Raw genomic sequence first — 20,111 nt, 5'->3', positions numbered from 1 at the left:
ACCCTTGCTTTGATTTACAATTTATAACAGCTATTACATTTGTTAATTCCATTTAATATTTTCCTAACCAGAAATCAAAGCAAGGGTTGCTAATAAACGAATTTTGGAAAAAATGATAATATTTGTCTGGCCTTTTTCACGTATACGAGTAGCCTCCCTTGAAGCTAGGAGCTCGTTGCCAGGCAATATTATAGGCGGCGCCACTGTCAACACAGATGTGAAAACGAAAGTAGATTATTTATCGTGGGATAATTACGATTGTTTACCCTTCTACGTGGAATTTATATGGTAAGTAGATTAAATGCCATTTTGTTGTGTTAAATAAACTAGAAGAGTATTCATTCGATTCTCTTTCATTGGAAACCGAGCAGAATTATTGACACACAAGTGTCTCAACGATAATGTTATCTGTGACAGTGACACACAATCAACGTGACACACAATCAACGTGACAATGATTTGCAGTTGTGAATAGAGATATTCAACACTTCTGTATTTTCGAATAATTTTGTTCAGCACTTGATTAGTAAATTTGACATCGTTAGAGCTTCGGACATACCTAGTAAGCGGACGATGCTTATGAAGTAGACAACAATAATGACATTTCATAAATTAAATGGACTGGGAAGGGGTGTCTGTTAATTTATCCAAGTAACCATTAAAGTGGTGGTGTTTTGGTCATAACTCCCCACCTTGATAAGACTGCAAAAGAAAAAAAAATCTGCTGACACAGTGTTTACATATTTTGCATTATTTTTCTGATTTGTTTACAACAGTAGATTCAACCTGATGGAGGTGTGTACTCATTGAATACATGATCTCTATATGAATATTTCATATTTACTGAAAGTAATGAAGCAATAATTTGACAAATACAAGCAAGCAGATATTGTTTATTGATTATTAAAATGTGGAATATTTTTCTGATGTCCTTCACAAATGAGACAAACCCCTCAGGAATAAAAGAATGCTTCACTGTCTGCTTTATTCATGTCAACAGAATATGACTGAAATTGTAAAGGTCTTTTCATCATTATTATTGTGATGTCTTGCACTAATCAGTGTTTGTTTTGTATTATATTTCAGGTAGTGGTATGAATTGAGATGATTTATTTAGTTACCTTCAACTGGTCAGTGGTCAACAAGGTATGTCTTTTTGAAAATTGTAAATAATTTCCTTACACACTTTTTCTTATGATTAAGGCTTTCCAAGTTAATCCCACAGTTCTTTAACCATCTATCTACTTTGATTAAACTGAAGGCATAAACACTTTAAAATAATTATTCTATATTCTGTATATCCAGGGTTGCAATGTATTACAAGGTCCTTTTGAAATTTCCTTGACCTATATTTTCTAGAATAAAAGGAAATGTTTGCCATATTTATGCAAGAGTAACACCAGATCAACTATAAGACCCAAAATATAGTAGTGGTGTTATGACTTGTGTTCTCATGACACATTCTATTCAGTGAAAGAGCAGCTGCTGTGGAATGCCAGTCTTATACATGTACCTGTCAGGAAATTTATTACCTTTTAATTCAAGAAAGTTGTTTGAAATTCATTTTGTGGCTTTATATCTAAAGGAGGGACATATTCATAAAGCTTCTAACATGATTTTCATCTAAGATGTTCAATATTTTCTTGTATTTTTATCTTAAATCTATATTTTCATCTAAGATTAAATGTAAAACTATTAAAAAATGTTCAGTCATATTTTGCAAAACTGTTAATAATTTATTTTTATGAATTTGCCTTTGTAGTGTGATGAATGTTGCTTATATGAAGGCATTGTTTTTATACTTATTGAAAGTGTTAAGAGACTTGAAGTTGAAATATTTTCTGAAACATTATGGATATGACCTCTGTAATCAAATTAATCAATGAATCACACAATTATGCATATTGGTTATGTCATAAATTATTCTTTGATTTTTTTTTATTTCAGAGAGTATTATGGTGTGTCTTGAAGCATTGAATGCCCCAAAACAACCAGTATGATAAGAAGGTAATTTAGAACTCTTTTCCTAGCCTTTCACAGAAACTGTAACTGTGGAATTGAATTACCTAAGGAAGATCTGATTAATAAATCTTCAAAATACTAATTATATACTAGTATGCTCTGATGTACACACAGATTGTACCTTGCATTTTTGTTTTTTTGTAAAGATGAGAAGATAGTACATGTATATATTTGTTTCTGCACAAGATTCAGAATCAATTTTCTATATACTATGACAAAAGCAGACAGATTTCAATATATGTCATAACAAAATTCAATATTTCAGTAACTGCATTTCAAAAGGATATATTAAAAATTTATCAAGTTGCTTTATATTACATTACAGGCCAGAGTATACAGCTTCCCAAAATGTTGAAAGACTAATCTGTTTTCTAAGGACTTGTAAGTATTTTGAATGCTTGATTTCTATTTTTAACCCTATGATTGATTATTTCATTTCAATTAGTGATGGCACTTTTCCCAGTAATTTGCATCTATCTTTCAACATATTTACAAGAGACAGCAAGATAGAGAAGTATTTTTTCTTACAATTTTAACATTTAACATTTTTTACAAAGAAAGCAAAATATTTTGAAATATATTTTTATTTCTTTTATTCTAGGTGTACCATTTAGATTGAAATTAGCCATGGACAATGAATTTGGAGGTGCATACTAGTGCATCAGAAATAATAGACTTGGAATACATAATTTACATAATATACAAGTAACATTTACTGAAAAGTGACAAATGTTTATGTTAATAAAGTGCAATATCCATTTTTGTAACATTTACATGGGGGTAATAGTTACAGTGTTGAAAGAGACTGCCAGTGTTACATTTCAATCTAAGTTACAGTGTGGATGCTAATTCTAAATTCTTGATAGTCAAGTGTTTTTAATAACTTATAGATACTAATTATATATCAAACTGTTTAATTTATCACATTCCTACATCATTATTTTACATAAAATGTTTGTGGTTATATAATATATGTTTGTATGGTAATAAATTTTGTTTCTGTGTAAATATCTTGGTTTTTGAAAAATGAAAATGAAACATTCAGTGACCATCTTCTGTCAGCAAGTTATTATATGAGAAAAAAGGTGATATATACAGTCTAGAGTCTACTAGTAAGCTGCATAATTATGCTTGGAACTAGCTCCATATTTCCTTTCTTTTGAAGTCATAAACTTTACTTCATATAAAATAGCCAAGTATCACAATTGTATGAATACACAACTGAAAAAACACTGCATTCAGTTTCTAAGGTAATAGAACTTTAGCATTTGGTTATTACACATATTTGGCTTTCAATAATTGGAAAGGTAATAAAAGGAATTTATGATTATACACAAAATATGGAGAAGACTGAAAGCAGTAAATGATCATTCCAATAATAGCAGAATACTTTAGCTTATGATTGTCAAAATTCATTGTAGATTAGTAGATGATCTCTTTCTTTAAGGTACCAGTAGGTTAAATGTCAGTATCACAGTGACCCTAAGACTGAAATATTTTATTATCGAAAGCTGAATGATACTTTTGCCCATGGTCACCAGGCTTTAAATCATAACAGATGAATAATTTAGGGTCAGTAGGTCAAAGATAAAGGTCACAATTAGATACACAGTGATTCAGGTTATTTAAGCTTGAGAACACTTTGACATACTATGTTCAGTAGATGACCACTTTAATAATTTGGCACATAGGTCAAAGTTCAAATTCAAACCATACTGAAAATAAATGAGCCATGCCATGAGAAAACCAACATAGTGGGTTTGCGACCAGCATGGATCCAGACCAGCCTGCGCTACCGGATGCGCAGACTGGTCTGGATCCATGCTGGTCGCAAACCCACTATGTTGATTTTCTCATGGCGTGGCTCAAATGTAAGTTGCATGCCGAGTCACCACTGACGGACTATCATGGGAGATATATAATTTTGTCTTTTTCTGTTGCCATTGTTATGAAACCAGTGACCAGCTCTTAAATTGGCTGTCTTCGAAATTGTGCAGTTTCTACTTGTTTTTCTGCAGTAATAGTACCTTAACCTTTGAATCCTACATTTTCTCTTCTGTTGCCATGGCAATGATATATTTTATACCTTTGTTTTCGCTTGCAAAACAAAGTGACTGGATTAAATCAATGTTATCACTGCTAACAGTTTATTTTTATAATTAAGTTGTGACAACAAATGAAGAAAACTTACTTCCTACAGAAACATTATTAAACAGATTACCAAATGACCTGTTATCATGACAACTGAAAGGCTATTTTCTGCTTTCTTTGCAAGTATGTGAATTGTCAATTGTAACAGTTATAAGCCCATAAATGTCAAAAAAATAAAAAATATTGAAGCCATAACATGCAAAAAAGTTTAAAAAAATGCTAAATTTTAGTCATGTTGCCATGGCAACTAACAGCAAAAGTACACCTTTTATATTCACAAATATACCAGACCAAGAATTCTTCCTCTGTACATGATTTTAAATCATACTTTGAAACGTAAACGAAAATAAAACAATAAAATATTGTTTTTTAAGAAAATTTTAGTTTCAGGATTCCAAAGAGTTATTTCCCTTAGTTAGAACCGTTTCTATGACAATTCTGTTATCGGGTTGTACATGTTTGAATAGCCTAATGTGTTTACATTAATATTTTGATTAAACATTTGTAACAGTAATCATTGATTATTTTGTTTTTCCAATTTATTTAAGTATACCCCCAAGATACGCTAATGCTTTCTTTCACAGCAGCATATAATGCAAACATTAAATTTTCCATAAACAATTGTCCTTGCAGATTTTAATGTTTATTTTTGGAAAATACATGCATTTGGGTAAAAAATGGTATATATTTTATCATCATTTTGGTGGGGGCCAAAATCGGCCCAAATCCTACGTACCCCTTTGTTTGAATAAATGCAGATAACACGAAAATATAACTTACGTTAGAAATAATATGTTTTAAAGCTACATCAACTAGAAATATTATCTTATTCAATATTATTTTATAAGAAATTACGGCAAAAAGCAAGATATAAACCATTTTAAACATCTCTGTTGCCATGGTTACTTTAAACTTTAAGAAAAATAGGGTACCATGTATAGTGCTTGGTATTTTGCTAATAATATTACCCAAATATTCCATGTTGGTCATTAACAAAATGGCACTGAAGCCGTCGAAAACCCCTATTTTTATACATAGTTGTTTAAAAATGAGAGAAAATGCGTTACCATGGAAACACGAGCCCCGCGACATATACATTTTAAGCTTATATTAGAAAGCTTACACGCATACTAGTAAAATTATAGATTATGCTGACTTCTACGGATATCAATGAAACTAAAATACACTGAAAAGTGTTAAATGTCCGTATTTTCCTTCTTCTTTCAATATGAAATACCTTTGGAGTGTGATGTTCTTCAAACCTGGATAAAAATTGAACTTAAGGGACAGAGACAAACGAAACTGAGATTTTAGCAGTTAAACTTTATATTACACGAAATACAAAAAGATGCTGCGGTTCAACTAATTTGAATTTACCCTTGTAACAAGGTAACGTACCTCCTTAAATGTAATATTAAAACTTTGTATAAATAAATAGATTGTTTTATACAAAGATTTTAAAAATATAGATTTGTATTATAAAAAAGGCCTTTATCTATAAACCTTGCTATATCAACTTTCATATGAAATGGTCTACTTTACCTTCACTGTCAGATGACGAAATAGAAAATTAATGGGAAAAGTTGGGGATTACCCAAAATATTTCAATGGTTTACTTCCATGTCAAGGTTTTATTCAAGTTTGTTTTCAAATTGTTATTGAGTTACGTATACAATATTTTGTAAAAACTGCATGATACAAATACGTTTTGTGTATGTTAGTAAACAAAACCTGACATCAAGGTAATTCTGCACGTTTGGTAAACAAGAAATAATGTCATAACTAAATTTATCCGGGTATAACGCAGAACAGAGTGTGGACTCGGTTAACGGTAACAGAGATAATTGATCGCTATTTGCTAGAAAAATAAAATAAAAAAGATTTTTTCTTCGTGTATATCTTTTCTGATAATGTGCTTTGTAACTGAAACTAGTATCGTCAATGAAGACCCTGTGTCAGTGACTTTCGTTAAATCCTTGTCGGCTTTTCTCTAGATAGTCAAAGAATATGATCAATCAACAGTCATTTGTTGCCTTGTTGATGTTACTTACGTAATATTTTACAAAATGTTCTAGATGTAAATTTAATCCTCACTCATTTGTCTTCTGAATTACATTGCATTTTTAATCGGTAGCCATTAGTTTCATCATACGTTACAAGTAACCACATGTAAGCAGATGGCATTATTTTTAGTTACCTTTGCAGAAAGAATGCCAAACTTTTCATGCGTTCCATATTGTGTTAGCTCAACTGAGCCAAGGCTCAAGATGAGATTTTGTTACCACTTGATGTCTGTCGTCCGTCGTACATCTGTCAACAATTTCTTGTCTGCTTGATAGTGGTTTGTTTCATTAATGATTTGATTTTAACCAATATTGCAGACAATTTGTATCTAGTTATATCCCACCATGGTTTCCAGAGTAATAAGCCCTGAAACGGAAAAAATGGCTATTTTAGTCCTGTCTACTCGATAGCGGTTTTATAATTTTATTTAACCAAACTTGTACACAACTTGTATCACAATCAGATCTCGGTTACTTTCTTGAACATGTCATACCCCACCATGGGTTTGAAAGATACGGCCCCTAAAAGGGCAAGAAACTGGCTATTTTGTTCTTTCTCCACAATAGCAGTTTCATTTATGATTGGATTTTAACTAAATTTGCACACATGTTGTGTCACCAAAAGATCATGGTTCCTTTGTGGCAACCAGACATACTTCACAATGGGTTTCAGAGTTAGGTTTCCTGACGTGCCACGATTTGTTTAGTTTGGTCTTGTCTGTAGGAAAATGTTTCACTTAAGACTGGATTTAAACCAAACTTAAACACAACTTGTAACACCATAAGATCACGGTTCCTTTCTTGAATCAGCCATATTCCACCATGGATTGTAGTGTATGCCCTCTGAAAGAGTATAAGTGGCTAATTTGAAGATATCTAAGTATAAAGGCAACTTTAGCTTTCTATACAACGGAAATTCTGAACATCACACAAAATGCATGTAAAGAAGCAGTGCTCAGTCTGAAATATATAACTTTGACCTACTGTCCTACTTTCTGAATATTTAAGAATCACGAGTGCAAGTCTGATTGAAAACATTGAAGTTGTAAGGTGCAGTTTTTACTGCATTATCATTTAATATATAAACAGTAAACTTTTTATTTGGCTTCCTTCTTATGGATAGGAATATGCTGATGATATTTTCCTAAAAATCATTTTAGAGTTCTACATTTGAATTTAAAACCTTCATTGATACAATAGTCTAACACTCTAATAATAAAAATTCCTACTCAAATATACTCAATGTAAAATTTCACTTAAGATAAATATAGGTCCATGTTTCGGAGAAAATAGTTCGAACGTCATCAAATCATAGAAAAAAGCAGTGTTTATATGAAAATTTAACAGCATATAAAACATTTATATTATTCCTCAAAACCATTGTCAATGTACTCATATATGTATTGAATTCCGGAAAGGAACTGCATGAATCGGCCACAATTCTGGACAGTTCAGCGCCTTTAAAAACTCATCATTTTAAAAAAGCCGTTACCTGTCTTCGTTTTGATGCATTTGCAGCAACGTACGAGAGTTTAAACTTTACATAACTAGGTTAAACATCGTTTTTGACAATTGTTTATAATTATTTATTTATTTAACAAATAACATTTTTAAAGGGGTACAACCCCTTAAGAATATTTTAAGTGTTCAACTCTCTGAACTCTGTTGTACAGAACAGTCAAACTAAATTGTTGGTCAAGATGTTGTTCTTTTATTAAAAATCTATTGTTTTGTGATATTAGACTGGAAATGTAGAGTTTAAAAGCCTAATGGTACCATTTTTGCACACCTTATTGGAACTTTGCTTGAAACCATCGTCTTTTATTGCTTTAAACACACAGGATGTATTTTTCTGTTCAGAACCAGTTTGGAGATATACAGATTGTGTTCAGTCCCGCCCGCTTAGCTCAGTAGGTAGAGCGTCGGTCTACGGATCGCGGGGTTGTGAGTTCTATCCTCGGGCGGGGCGTATGTTCTCCGTGACTATTTGATAAACGACATTGTGTCTGAAATTATTAGTCCTCCACCTCTGGTTGGAAGTTACTTGCGGAGAACAGGTTTGTTCTGGTACAGAATCCAGGAACACTGGTTAGGTTAACTGCCCACGTTACATGACTGAAATACTGTAGAAAAACGGCGTTAAACCCAAAACAAACAAACAAAACAGATTGTGTTTTATGTATTATAGATAACATACCTACAATATGTATGATGAAATAGAAACAGAATGCAATTTTAAATAAGTAAAAATAGCAACGACTCCTCGTATATTTATGTTTACCTCTATTATCATACATCTGCACCATTTGTCTAAATACAAACGAGTAAGTAATAATTGTAGTCAGTAAAACTACACATTTAATGAAATCAATCACGAAACAATAGGGAACATAAAACTAAATAATAGCACATTCTGTTTAAATTGTTGTGAAAGGAAATACAACGAACATGCTTAATACTCAAAATTCCGCTATTATAACAGAAGACTTCCCAAAAATGCTGGACATTCAGTCGAACAAACTTACAACTTTAGTCAGATCGGGAAAAAAAGTCGAAAAATAGGTAACCGAAAAACAAAACCGTTTTAATTTCGATGATGTATTTGTATCAACCCAGACATATTTTTCTAAAGTGAGCAAATTTTGCTTTCTCTGTCTGTTGAAAATCTGACTATCTTGAGTACCTTTGTACCTCAATTATATTATGATTTAAATTGCATATTTCATTTTTCGTGCTGAAAAGCAATATTTAATCCGAAAACTTTGGTCCTACTGGAAACGTGAAGCCAGGTCAGATAACTCTTCAAGGACTTTTTAGTTATCTGAACAAATTATGCATAGATTCGGATGTTTCCAAGAAATAGTCTGCGTCAACATTAATGAATAAAGTTAATGTTTCCATTTTCACGAAAAAGTTCGAACTTTGTCTTTGTTCTCGAAATATATATACATGTGATAACACGAGTCGTTCCTTCTTACGGACTAACAGGAACATAGTAAGCCATTATTTATTTATTGTAGATGTATTAATCTTCAAAGATTTCGAAGACAAGTCGGGTTTGTGACACACAGATGTATATTACTGGGCTGAAAAATGTTTCATAAGTTCTTTATAATTATTTGCACACAGTTAGGTTGTTAAACGATAAGAGTATCAGGAAATAAAAGGAAACAACATTTCTTCGAACAGTTTCGATCATTCATCACTTGTTAGGTCAGCGCATGTTTACAAACTTAATGTCAGTAGACCGGGATGTCCATGAAGCCGTGTGAAGTGATGCACTCTAGTTTTATTTTGTAATGTGAGATATCGACAATTTATCAGATTGAGCGCCTCGGAAGCCTAGTGGTAGAGCGTCCGCTTTGAGTTGCGGGAAGACGTGGGTTCCATCCCCGGCCGCGTCATACCAAAGGCGTAAAAATGGTACTATAGTTATCTTCTCGCTTGGCGCTAAGCATTAAGAGAAAAGTGCTATGACTGGTCAGCGCGGTTTCAGTATACTGTGACTGGATGGGGCATCAAGCCACGTGTCTACGGCGTGATATTCCACTGAGGCAACACTATAAAGTTTGGCACTGTTTTCACTGCTAAAAGTAGGAGCCGTCATTTATATGACTGAAAAAAAATGAAAAAAGACGTTAAGCCTAAACACATCCAAATCAGATAGATCGGACAGTTGAAAGTTATAAAAATGATGCTTTATCATTAAGATTAGAAAGTGAATCGTATTATACAATAGGGAAACCTAAGATAAAACACTTCTTTTATTTCGTTGACTGAAAAGGCATGGCGGAGATAAATTGCAATTAATCGATGCACATGTGACTCATGTAACAGTTAGACTATTTAACGATGTTTTTTAGAAAACTAATTCTGAGCTGATTTACAATGGCACATCCCTGATTGAAAAATATTTATTTTGTATATTAAATATGTGGGACGCGGTACCAAATACTTGCCCCGAAATTTTCATGCATTTTCATCTAGTAAACTATTGGGGCACGCTTTTGAGTTATACTGATACTTCAAAATTCACTTCTTCCTAACATTATTGGTTTCATTATGATCCCCGAGCATTTCTCGCGTTGTTTCGTTGATCTCAGTTTTACTTAGGAATGTTATACAGTCAAAATTCTTTATTCTTTAACCTGTCTCGTCGTTACATAGATTCACTAATCATTGGCTATGGATTGCCTGTCTGAATCTATTTTATGCTACAGAGGACATACACCATGCGTGTATAACCCATGGTATTATCAAGAAATAAAATTAAACAAAGTAAATAGCCATTAAACTACAAAACCTTCTTTCAAGGTAGACGGTTTATTTTGTGACACAAACACAGCTAACAAACTATTTCCACATGTTGTAATCAAGCAAAATATTCAACTAAACTGGTGTTTCATGGAACTTGAAAAATTAATCTCACAGGAGTCGGTTTATTATTACTATTTTCAAGAATTGTGTAGTCTTGACAGCTCAACGTTTACCAAATGTTTGCAAAACATGCAATTATTTGATGTATACACGAAACTTTGGGGTCATTTATCAAATCAAAAAAAGTTTTCAAAAGTAATAATAATTATAATCATACCAGATTTATATAGCGCCCTTTTCATGATCAATTTCATGTTCAAATTCGCTTTACATAGTTCAAATGCAGCCACACAAGGCGCAAAATCCATCCTCTACTAGTACAGACACAGAGCGATCTGACCAGAGAGACAGAGTGTGACAAAGCCCCTACGGCAGAGAGATCAGAAATCAGATGTTGGCTTGTCCGGCTAACTTAGCCTAGCTCGTTGCGAATAGACAGCCTGGTTCTTTAACGTGCCCAGTGTATAGCACTGATACACGCAAGGATTACCTGGGTTCCTGACCAGTACACCTCTAGTTGGGTGGGAAACACTGAAAAGCGTTTCTGTAATTTCCCGAGTAGCTGGCGGGAGTCGAACCCCCGACCTCAGGATTGGAAGGCCAGTGTGCAAACCACAGCTATCCGTCCACCTTAATACTGTTATCATTTTAGAAAACTTAAGCCCCTGTGCTTTTTACTTAAACCGATATGCTTTAAAGTATACTTAAATAGAATATACACACGGTAACAGTCTTAAAACATTTTATGAAATGAGTGTTTATGAAGTTTAAAAATGTTGTACTACTGCTATAAATTATTTTACTGAAAGAAGTGATAAATTTATATATCTAAGACTATTATTTTTAGAAAAAGAAACTTAAGAAATTCGTAGTCATAAATGTCTATGGTTTAAAGACTGGTGTTCAAATCAAATATTTTCATACAAAGTGCGTTAACAACGGAAATTTTTAAATGTTGTAAATACGTAAAACCTGAAGACAATGAATTGGAATCTAAGTCAACGGGAATAGACAAACATAGCCCAGGTAACTTTTGTTACATTTGTATCAATCTGTTTTTGATAATGTTCAGTTCAAAAGTGTTTCATTTTGATGGTACAGTATAACGTATACAAAATAATAAGTTTCAAGCTCAATAAGTATAACTTCAATCTAGCTAGTTTCCCCTAACCAAAACTAAAACTTCCAGCAGACACAGTAAACGAAACAGCTTTTACGAAATCTCTTCAGTCGCCCTTTGTCTACCGAGTCTGCTTCACTGGCCAGCAACAACGCTACCACGCGGTTGCAATTTCTTCGCCCTTCTCTCGTCTAGTCCCATTGCCTGCTTATTTAGAAGGATTTGTCAAAATGGCGAATGTCAGCTGGCGAATTGACATTATTGCCTATTTTATTAATGTTGCCTCAAATCTCGGCAGATAAAATATCAGTTTAATTTGTAATATGATTTTTTTTTTCAATGATATTATATCCGTTTCATTAAAGAACATAAACATATACTGTTACAGTGCTAATATAATACATAATTATTAGGGGTTTCGCGCATTATGAAAGCAGAATTATACTTATTTAATCCGATATCTGAAGGATAAATAAAATGTGTTTTAAGGACATTTCATAAATGGGAAAGAAAACTTATGACTAAACTTTTTGCTGAGTGCGAGTGATGTACTATTTGCTATTGCATTATTCATAATGTATTCAGAGAAGATGTGTTTGTTATTTGTTTTGATAATTTTTTCTAAACTTAGTTTGATATTTGTTTTCATTTTTGATCAGTTTCTAGCTGACAAATATACTTCAAGTTGTGAAATTTTAGAATAAAATTAGGACATAAATACCGAGAAACAACTTACATATGTTATAGTCAGACCGGATCTAGTGACCATTTGAATAGCGATCACCCTGTCCTATGTGTGGTTCTCTCGATGCATTCGCCTAACGATTTGACCAGAAATCATACCAGGGTTAATAGAACAGATCATTAACGTTGTATTTTAAGGTATTAGGCGACTAATAGTAATTATAATGTTAAAAAAATGGCATTTGCTTGGTATATTCTTACAGTTGACCGTGCTTCGCACTTCATTACAAATTTTTGAAAACGTTTTTTATACATTTTGTGTAATTTATGGTATTTCCTCAAGCTCAAATATTGACAAATTTCAAAGTGGCGGCCTTTATCCAAAACGTTTGCAGAGAATTCATTTTACCATTATTTTTTATGAACGAATCACCAAACTATTGGTAAACAATTATAAAACTAAAAAATAAAAGTGTCTGTATCATTTTTTCTAGGGTGCATCAAGTAAACGGATTTAATGAGACAGAATTCTGTCTCCAACATTGAAAAATTAAAAGTTACAGTTTGCTTGAGGTAATCAGACTGAGAATCTAGAATATAAAGATTAAATTGAATCCCCTTTTCAAAAGTCTTATGCTAAATGTAACTTCATTTTTCGTTTTCGAATTTTCAAATTGTTTTCCCCTTATATTCGCAAACTTTACACTATGTGGAACAATCGAAACCCCAGAGAAACTCAGTCAGTCAGTCATCAAGTTCGATAGGTAGGACACTATACTGTAAAGTTTAATCGAAAAGTTGCGTGTTCAGTGCACGAGAGAGTTGAAAACAAAATTCACATGTTTACCTTTATTGTGATTTTAATGCCCAAAAAGAAATAAGAATAGGCTCTAACAAAATGCCTTAACATATTTATGAAATCTGCCAGATCGTTTTGTAACTTTTTAGGTAATGCTTGTGGGCTGCGGTTGATAATATAGTTTCAATTTATTCATGCTACTCTATAAATATTTATTTTGAACTGAAGGTCAAAGCTGTTTTTCATCCATTACCATACCATTTAAGATGTCAGACTGCGCTGACTAGAGAAACCGGTCATCGGATACACCAATAAATTCCATAATAATGAAAATATCAGAACCCATTCATCCTATATTATGATGAAGTGTTATCTCACAAAAATGATCTTTTTTTCTTTTCTGAATGAAATTTACACAAGAAAATTTTATAAGGTATTTACTTAAATAAACTGCACATTTCACAATAACATGGACAATTGTAAAAGGCTTACAACAATTTACTGTAAGATTATGTATTTAGGCACAACGCAGTTCACACGTGAGAGGAAATGAATAATAGCGTTAGGTCTTATAAATAATCATGTCATATTTGTAAACTTCTTTTTTCACTTTGTGCTTCAGCATTATACTATTGTGCACATGCAATGCACCGATCTGTTTCAGAAATGCGAAAGGATCAACTGAAATTTTCATTAAACATCTTCCTTTATAATGACAGTTTGACAGGTTCAAATGCTATTTCAGCACATTTTTTTTCAGTATGCAACTTGTTTATTTTTGGCACGGATAACTCTGTTCCTGGAATCTCTCTGTTTTTATCTTTTCTTGTATAATGTCTAGTCAACCTTGGGAAAGAAATTTCTTCATGAGTGTCTATTTTGTGTTTTGTTTCTGCAATTTATTGTTATCCACAGTCTGCGGTTTATTGTGTCATAATGCATTTTGAATTTTAACAACATGCAAATAATTCAGATAGATACCAGGATATTTTATGTCCGACCTAACGTTAGCCAAATATCAAGAGTCACCTGAGAGACACCAAATATTTACTTGAAAAAACTCAAGACCTTGTGTTTTGCCGATTTAATTAACAATATAAGAATTCTGATTTTTTTAATTACAACAGAGTAAGCTTAACATAATTTCACTTTAAAATACGATAAATAATAATGCTAGAAACACTCAAATGTAAGTATAAATTTTGTTTAACTGGGGATCAATTATGCCCCTCTTAGGCTAAAACTTCCGCCAGGGAAAGCTCCAAACTAACGTCCAACAAATAAATTTTCCTCAGTTATTCTTTGCGACATCTTTGTAACCTATAGCATTAATACGACATCGTTTATACTCCATTGTTACTGGTATATTTGCACGTGCCTGCCAAATTCTAGGTTATAACATTTCTAGCCAAACAATTAAAGTTGACTGTATTTTTGAAAACAGGTATGTTTCATACGTTTTGGTTGTATGCGGAGCCACAAATTCCTTTAGTTAGTATAGGATTCTAGATTTGATATGTCCCACAGTTGGCTGGGTACCGGATAAGGCCCTACACATATTTCTCGGGCCAGACATCGGAATCAGCAATTATAATTTTTGTTCCAGGCACGTGTTTTGCTTTTAGCAACATGTAATGTTTTAAGCAGCGTTTTGTTATAGCGCGCACAATGGTAATTACGCGTTCCGAATTAGAGGACATTGAATTTAAAATGAATGTGAACAACCGTTTGGTTGTCACAGTTGAATGCAATTTTCTTTTAATTGAGATTTTCGCCATAAGTATGTAGGGACACAAACATTGGAAAAAAAGTTCAAATACAAGTTGTCCTGAAAACTATTTGGATGTCCTAATATGATAAATATTATTCTAGCTCCAAGTTGCAGTATGTATTTATCCTAAACATTAAGTTATGATATTAATGCTTATCAAGGTACCAACATTTATCTGAGTAATGGACAGACACTTTACAAAATATGCAACTGAACTTCAACTTTAAAACAGATGTAACAAATTCCGGAAAGTACATTTGTGCATTAAGTCAAACGACAGATTTTCCAGCACCTAGTGAAAACACTAGAAATTTATGTCCGGTATAAGTATACCTGATATTTACTCGAAAAACCTCGGTAACTCTCGGTGAATTAATTAATCAGTAACCATCGGAATGGAATCCACTTCCGGGTTATTAATTGTATTTCATTACAATAAACAAAAATGAAATATTATTCAGATTGTTGGTTGATAAAGGTTGCATATCTACCTTGCATATACTTTTAAAGGCATTATACAACCCGACTTGTGTAACCTTTTCTTGTGAATCTCCCGAATTTGATCTCAGACAGTCTATACTTACTAAAGGGCGTTCGTAAAATCTGTCCCAGGTTCATGCGAACGACACACCAAATAATTGTGATGAACAGTTGTGCCAAGTTCCTTCAATATTCCTCGATGTACGTCAAAGTTACAGATGAATTTACCTCTGTTACTTGTGTTCTGGACAGTGTTCCGTTTTGACTGACTCTAAGGCCGTTATATTTTCAAGGTCAAAATGTCAAGGTCAGATGAGCTATTAAATTCTATCATGACTCTATTTGAAAAAAGATGGCTTTTGTAGGCTAGTGGTTAAGGTCGCTAACTTCAAATCATTTGCCCCTCTCATATGTTGGTTCGAGCCTCATTCAGGGCTTTGAATTTTTCATGTGAGGAAGCCAACCGGCTGGATTACCGAAGGCCAATTGTTCTACCCAGATGTCCGCTCCTGATGAAATAATGCAGGAAGGGGCAATTTGGGTCTTCCTCCATGATCAAAAGCTGGAAAGTCAGTCGCCCTTTGACCTATAATTTTATAGATGCGACGTAAAGAAACGGACAAAATTTGTGACAAATTATTTGTCAATCATTAAATGATTATTAATGGCGTTTTAAGTTGGATGTTTACATAATTATCAAACGCATTTGAAACTAGATTTTTGTAAACACTTCTACCAAATCGTGTTGAGTGTAACGCATTTTCATAATGACTATCAAAACTCGGCCGAACTTTGATAGTGACTACCAAAAAATGCAATGCTACCTTTTTGTGGTGTATTAAAGACTTGTAATAACATGTGCTTGTCTTAATAGCGCTGGGCCTTGCTTATATTTAAATCCATTTTCAACCAAATTAAGACAGTCATACTATCCTAAGTACTCAACTTATTTGTAATCGAATCCCTCGAAATTGTACTTCACATATTTAGCCCACAAACATTTTCATTGCAATTAATAATTCTTGTAATATCGTACGTTTTGTCGTATACGATTGAGTTCTGTGGCATCTGAAATTTATTTAACCAGTGCTAAATACGTTTCACACTTACTTGTAACTTACTTGTTTACTTTCAGTTTTATATCAAAGTCAAGACTACCATTTTACTAGTTTACAGATCTGGCAGGCAGCGAAGCACTTAAAATTGACGTTCATATGCTAGATAAACTGAAATGTTCAATTGAGCAACAGATATGTATGTCACAGTGACTTGACATGATATAAGTCTTGTTATATTGTGTGAAGTCCTCACTAGTGTTGCACCGTTTACGGTAGTTAGAACGAAAATATGTCTGTGTACAGGATGAGTGTATTGACTTTGCTAAAATATAACATTTTATATCAGCACCTTTTTACACGATATTTACAAGCCTTATGTTATATCGGACCACTGTAACATAGATGTTTGTTGCCTAATCACAATGAACAGTAACGATTTTATGAACCTCAATTTTTGGCGCTTCATTGCAAAATCTGTAAAGTAGTAAAATGGGAGTTAAACTCTTCAGATTACTTAAACTACCGGAATATTTCATCTTGTTTTTTTTTAAGTTGTTGTTCAGTGATTTTTTAACAATGAATATTTTATTGATAAGCACATAAATATCTTAATAAAATGCATGTTTCTGAAATGCAGAGACAAAAAGCTTTACTTCTAACGTAAATAACTGCATTTATAAACTGCACAATCACAAAAAAAAACAAAGATAAATATAAAAAACACAATTTTTTCATGAAAGACATTCCCGAATGGTAACCCTATTATCAGTGTACGTATATTTGCAGGGATGTGTACTTGATTAATAGATATAGACTACATAGTTACGTAAAATATATATCCAATATAAAATGTGATTATTGACAATAATATCGAAATAATCAAATAAAAGAACAACATTATTCAGAAATTGTTATTAGTATAGTTGATAGATATATTAATTCAAAATGAAAAAGGAACATAGAATGTGTAATAATGTTTCACATGATTTCTTGGTTGACAAATGTAAAGAAAAATATTAGAATTGATATTTAAAAGTTAAAACAAATCACTGATATAAAAATATTGATAACAATGATTTAAATTTCTTCCTACATATTTCTAAATACAAAAAAATACATTAGTTACGTATATTATAGCGCCGTTACGGAAAAAAATCCAATATTACGGATAAAGTATGAAACTTTATTATTTTATAAAGTATTTAATATGTTGATAACTAAATATCCATCTACCCTTTTCTCAGAAAATAACGACACAATAAAACAACATTACTGGAATTGCAACGTCATATGCGTAACGTATATTACAAATAGATTTCTCCGACAAATAAGCATTAACATTATATACTATATATTCATATGATGTAGCTCAAATAATCACCAGTTTATTAAACACAGTTTCTTTTTTTTTTCCAAATAAACTAAAATACCTAATGTAGAAACAAAATCGTTTACCTTCGGAATAACAAAATAGTATTCTAGAAAAAACTGTGAGACATAAAGACCAAATCAAAACGGTCTCGTAAATACTTACTAAATAATTGATGTAATAAAACAAGGATTTTGAAATAGTGACGTTACACGTGTATAGTATGTTACATTCTCATTCCTACTGCAAATAGGAGTTTAAACTATATTTTCAATAAGTATAGCTCGAATTAGTGTTGTTATATTATATATTGACAACAATTAATGATATCATTTTAATCAATTTAAGTTATATCTTGTCTTCCTGAGAAGTTGGCTGTGGAAGTGTTTCATTTTATGAAAATTAGCTCAGCATACCTTGGATTACAAAAATAGCGATCAGAGTTACAGTATGCTATTTAAGAAAACACCGAGAGAACTTTAGACATGTCAGAACATATAAATACTCTTTAGTACATTTAAATTGATTTGAGACTTAGAAAATACAGTTTTGAAAATTCTCAATGATATTCATGACTATGCAAATTAGCTAATCATCATTAAAATGCTGCTATCTAAAGAATTATGCCTTAGCTCTATTTTGATACAATTTTCATTAGTATAAACAAAACTAGTCAAGATATGACTATTATTATATTTATTGTTGTCCTTCCCTTAATTTCTTTTACAAATTTGCAAAGAAAAATTGAAACAGTGATATCATATGTAGTTCAAAAGAGTTTCTTCATGGGAACACTAATGGTTTCGTAGTCCGCAGCCAGGCTAGCTACTGTACCAGTCAGCTCAGTCTGTTAAAATAGTCTAGAATAATTCAATAAGCCAAATTATAATCTCAATTAAAGCTAAAAGGAATTATTTAGATGCAAAATAAAACGTACCATTTACAGCTGCATGTTGTATTAACTTGCGTGCAGACAAAACGCCCAATTTTGATAGTACGAAATCATGCGAGGAATCTTACGTTATCTGGAAGATCATCTAAGGTTAAACAAATATGCCTTTTAAATGCATGCTATAATATACGACTTAAGATCCCAGAGGACCAGGGATGACTTTTTTAGGTGGCTACACTGTAAAGATATAAAGATATGCTATTTTGAAAATACGTTATATGTATAAGAAGATATTTTAGACGCATAAAATATAAAGCAGTTTACTTGTCTGTACAAATTACGTTTTGTAATTCGTCTTGAAGATTTTTCAATACTGTGTCTGTGTGCATTGATCAAGGTTTTCTTGAAAATCGAAGGGAGAAGCATTTATATCAACTGAACTCAAACTATTTGCCCATCATTGATGTGGGTTCGAGCCTCACACGGGGTGTTGAATCCTTCATGTGAGGAAGCTATCCAGCTGGCTTACGGAAGGTCGGTGGTTCTACACAGGTACCATCTCGTGATGAAAAATGCACGGAGGGGCACTTGGGGTCTTCTTCCACGATCAAAGCTGGAAAGTCGCCATATGACCTATATTGTGTCGGTGCGACGTTAAATCCAACAAAATAAAAATATAAATAATATCTGTTTAAAAGTAAGACGTTTGAGAAAAAACAAGTTAAGCATTTGTTGTGAAAGCAAAATGAAATTAATTTGCCAGCACAAGTAGGACCAATTTGTGATGTTGGAAAAACAACCTATTAAAAAGGCCAAATGCGTCTGGCCGTTCTTAAAAGATTTTATGTTATGCACGCATGTATATATGCATGATTGATCTTGTCGTGTGATATACATGATCTGTCCGTTGTTAGACCATTTAGTTCACAGTCGTTAACTAAAAAAAAAACTAAGGCTAAAACTTTTAGCCGTCAGACGTCATACAATGATATTTAGTGTTAATATGACGATCCCTTTAATTCTATCTTTTCTACATGTATCCATTCATAATTTGTCTATTATATATAGATCGGTGATGAACATGACAATGATATCTAAAACAAAGATGCTTGACAAACTATTGACAAAACTAAACTGATAAATTCTCTAATTAAATGTCATTTGTGTCATGTAAGCGTTGAAGCACGGTTAAATACAGAACAATACAAAAATAGTAATGACTGGTTTATTTTCTTTACGTTTACGATTTAGTGTCTCTAAATAAAGTCTAAACTTACAATGATCTCAATATTATGTGCAGTATCACTTCTGTGTTTCAGTGGATG

General features: G+C 32.5%; 1 long non-coding RNA gene across 1 annotated transcript; it reads left to right on the top strand.

Annotated features, from left to right (window-relative positions):
- Positions 1–517: 517 nt before the first annotated feature.
- On the top strand, positions 518–3,589 carry LOC128555023 (uncharacterized). The gene is made up of 4 exons (XR_008369757.1): positions 518–1,146; positions 1,948–2,007; positions 2,348–2,403; positions 2,624–3,589. It is a non-coding gene; the product is annotated as an uncharacterized LOC128555023 (long non-coding RNA).
- The last annotated feature ends 16,522 nt before the right edge of the window (positions 3,590–20,111 follow it).

This window comes from Mercenaria mercenaria, unplaced genomic scaffold (genome assembly GCF_021730395.1).
Source record: "Mercenaria mercenaria strain notata unplaced genomic scaffold, MADL_Memer_1 contig_953, whole genome shotgun sequence".
Classification (NCBI taxonomy): Eukaryota; Metazoa; Mollusca; class Bivalvia; order Venerida; family Veneridae; genus Mercenaria; species Mercenaria mercenaria.
Note: the sequence above shows the minus strand (reverse complement) of the source record. Positions and strands in the feature narration are given on the sequence as shown.